Consider the following 4,083-nt stretch of genomic DNA (forward strand, 5'->3'; position numbering starts at 1 on the left):
CTTGGGTTAAGCTGTCCATAAACACGAGCATGTTTGTTACGCAAGAACGGTTTGGGAGAAATCCGTGTTGAGCTGGAGATATCAGATTGCTGGAAGTAAGGTGATCTAGGATGGCTCGCTTCAGAATGCGTTCCATCACCTTGCACGGCACGCTAGTGAGGCTTATAGGCCTATAGCTGCCAGGCGATAGTCGGTCACCAGTTTTGTATAATGGCGTGACAATCGCTTCCTTCCAAGCAGGGGGAAGGCGGCCTTCGTCAAGCGACTGACGAAACACCAAGTGTAAATGGTTTGCCAGTGTGGAGGATGTTTCTTTCAGGATCCTTGGATGGACCTCGTCGGGCCCCAACGCGCAGAATGGGTTGATCTTGAGAAAGAGTCCACAGAAACTTTTATCGCACGGAAAGAGACTAGGGGTGAGCAGGACCAAACTCGGTTCACGACAGGGAGACGGTGGATAGCTGGGCAAGAGGAGACGCACATCACGCAGTTGAGGACCGACCACTTCTCGTGATGCTTCATCTCTTTCCCCTGGAGTGCCGTCGCCTCCGAGGGGACCTAATTCTTACTCACGCCCTGTTTGAACAAAGCTTGGCAAACAGGTTTTTTACCGTTGACCCAGCAAACACCCGGCGAGGACATAGTAAGAAAATTTTCAAGCTCAGGGCACACACATTCATTAGACAAAACTTTTTTCATTTCGGGTAGTAGCTGCGTGGAATGACCTTCCTCCGACGGTTGTACACGCTCCTTCTCGAACCCAATTTAAAGCACTATTAGACATTTATTTATGCGAATCCTCGCGCTGGCGAGCATACTGCCCCGCGCTGAGAACATAAAGAGCAGTGCTACACCCTTTTTTCACTCGTGCCTTTCAGGTGAACGACAGCCACTGACCGGCAAGAACAAGACCGACCAGGAAAACTTGGGCAAAAGCCCCGATCCTGTGTATTAATCCGTGAATCCGTGAATCCTACCCCCTGATTGGTCGATAATCTGACCAACCACTGGGCGGGCTTTGCAGGTCCAATGCGGCTCACGGTGCATACGACCGCAGTGGTGCCCTGTTGTGACGGTCGGTGGGTTCGTGCGCGGAGGCACCTCCGTTTTTACTAAATTAAATCCCGAGGATAGTAGTATCTCCTTATTTACCCTGAAGAAAGCATGAATGTGTTGGAGTTGCTGCACGCCGTTAATCATGTCAAGCCTATCGTAACTCGATTTGCGGTCAATATAAAATATGATTAGTGTGACGATCTCCACCGAATGTTCGACGAAGAATGCGAAGTGATATCGTCATACGAATGTATTCGACTGAAGACTACGGTGAAATGGCTAGAAGGTCGCTCAGGCGACCAACCAGCAAGTGGCACTCCACGAATTTCATGATCAAATGTGAAGACCCCTCTTGCGTGTGAATGTATGTCTTTGAGGAGATATATGTATTTTTGAATGTGATGTGAGAGAATCTAGAGGAAGTGAAGTTCTTCTCACCCTTTTTATCGCATCTGCTTACGCCCCAACTGACTGGCTCCGAATCTGCCAAGAACAGCTTCTATGTCGCTGTTGGCACCCTTCTACAACAGGCTAAAAGCTCAGATACCGTTGTGGGCTTGTGATATGAACGTCCAGGTAGGTAAACTAAACGCTGCTAAGGCTTGATTGGGTAGTCGTCTTGGTTTGGACACGAGACGCACAGACAACGGAGACCGCTTACTTCAGATGTGTGCCGATCACAGACTATCGTTTTGCAGTACGAATTTCCGGAACAGCGGAAATCGCTTGACAATGTGGTGTCCACCAACAAACCAGCGCTGAATCCAGGATAGACCACATCGCCGTCAGTTATCGGTGGCGAGGGTCGATCACCGCCTACCGCTCCTTCTGGAACACCAGCGTGGGCTCCGACCATGCGCTTGTACGCTGCTGCTTTTCGTTGCGCTTTTCAGGCATACGCGAATCGCGGAAAACAGAACGTTTGAACCGCTGGGCACAGTACTTCGAATGGCAATTTAGCTGGCCACCTGCTACCTCCAATCCCGACTCCTGGCCTTCAAAAGAAAGGTGGGCCGTAAATATTGAGCCGCCTTCAGTCTCAGAAATATTCGAATTTATTTCTCTACTCAAGCGTCTTCATGCTGCAGGTCCTGATGACCTTCCACCTGCTCTTTTCATTGATGGCGGTGGACTCCTCAGCCAATGCTTGTCTAGCCTATTTGGGTCTATTTGGGTACGCAAATCGCACACATTTCTCTTAGCCAGTGAGAAGCTATTGGACTCAGAATTCAAGCGAACCTATCAGAACCAGCTCCTCGAATGCCTGCCGGACGGTACGGTGTCGGATATAGACGACCGCTGGGAAAAAATATCCAGAGCGCTACTCAAAGCCGGAATATCTGCGGTATAACCCGGCCAACCCCACCTTAGCATTAGATCTCTGAGAGGACCGTGTCTTTGCTAGAGACCCGGAGACAGATTCCACCTGGCCGCCACCACAACTCCACCCGGCGCATCATCCGACGCCATGTGAAAATGAGTGTCCGCGCAGACCGAGAAGCTTGGTGGACCCGAAAGCCCGGAGCAATGGAAGATGCAAAGAATGCTGGGAACGTGCGCAAGATTTTGCACTTGATTTGTTCGACTGGTCCTCGGAAACCTTTTGTCAGCAAAATAATCAGGGACCAAAATGGCTCCCTGATATGCAGCAAAGAAGAACGTTTAGACCGATGGGCACAGTACTTCGAGCAGCAATTCAGCTGGCCATCTGCCACCTCCACTTTGGAAACCTGGCCTTCAACAGAAAGGTGGACCGTAAATATGAAGCCGCCTTCGGTCTCAGAAGTGTCCGAATGTGCTGCTAGTCCTGACGACCTTCCACCTGCTCTCTCCAAGGATGACAGTGCCGGTCTAGCCTATTTGGGTCTGTCTGGGAGAAGGAGGCCGTCCCAGACAACTGGGGTGAATCGATAGTGGTGCCCATTTTCAAACGACACTCGCAATGAATGTAGTAACCACATGGATGTTAGTTTGACGCCTGTTGTGACAAGGCTTCTGGCGTTACTGATTCTTCGTCGCCTTACGGTGGCTCGCGAAACCTTGGCTCGTGAGAATCAAGCGGGATTTCGACCGGGTAGGGGCTGCGTTGACCACATCTTGACATTCCGTCAGGGCGAGATGGCCGAAGTGGTTAGAGCGCGGATTACTAACCTGAAGGTCCGCGGTTCGAATCCGACCTCCGCCACTCGACTTCCCCTGTCTAGGCTTGGGCAACCTGGCAGTATCCCAGCCCTCGTGCTTCCTTCGGGTGGCATGGCAGCTAGGCACCGGAAGGGTGCTACAGCTGAACGCTTTATTCCGTCAGGTGTTAGAGCAACGCCACATGTACAGACGACCCACGATCCTGGTGTTCCTTGACTTCAAGGGTGCGTTTGATTCCGTTGATCGACCAGTGCTGCTAACTACACTTGCTCAACAGGGTATGCCCCAGAAGTTTGTATGCCCCACACAATCCGATCCCTACATTCATATACTTCTGGGCGGGTGAGAGTGGTGAGTATAGTGAGCTCTTCAAAAGCTTCCCTACAAAAAGCGGTGTCAGACAAGGATGTCCGCTCTCTTCATTCTTGTTCAACTTCGTCATCGATGAAATAATGAGGCGAACACTGGACTGTCTTCAAAACCCCGGTGTCCAAATTGCTGCTGGTGAGAGCCTTGTCGATCTGGAGTACGCGGATGACATCGCCCTTATCTTTGAAGACGAAAGCGAAGCACAAGCTCTATTGAATAAACTGACCATCATTCCATCTTTTGGCATGCGCCTCACATCTTCAATGTGCAAAGTCATGCTTGAATACGTGCCGTCTGCGAACATGTCCTTTACAATCCAAGGAGAATCATTCATCATCATCATCATCATCATCATCATCATCATCATCATCGACAGCATGACGTCAGTGTTCAACACCGATGCTTCACTGCCGTACAACCATGACTTATTTGAAAGCCTTATTGTGAAGAAAAGAATAAAGGTGGATGAGGGAGGGACTTAGTGCTAGCTTAACACAATCATTCCGAGGTGCCTAC

The sequence above is a fragment of the Opisthorchis viverrini genome (genome assembly GCF_000715545.1).
Source record: "Opisthorchis viverrini unplaced genomic scaffold opera_v5_271, whole genome shotgun sequence".
NCBI lineage: Eukaryota > Metazoa > Platyhelminthes > Trematoda > Opisthorchiida > Opisthorchiidae > Opisthorchis > Opisthorchis viverrini.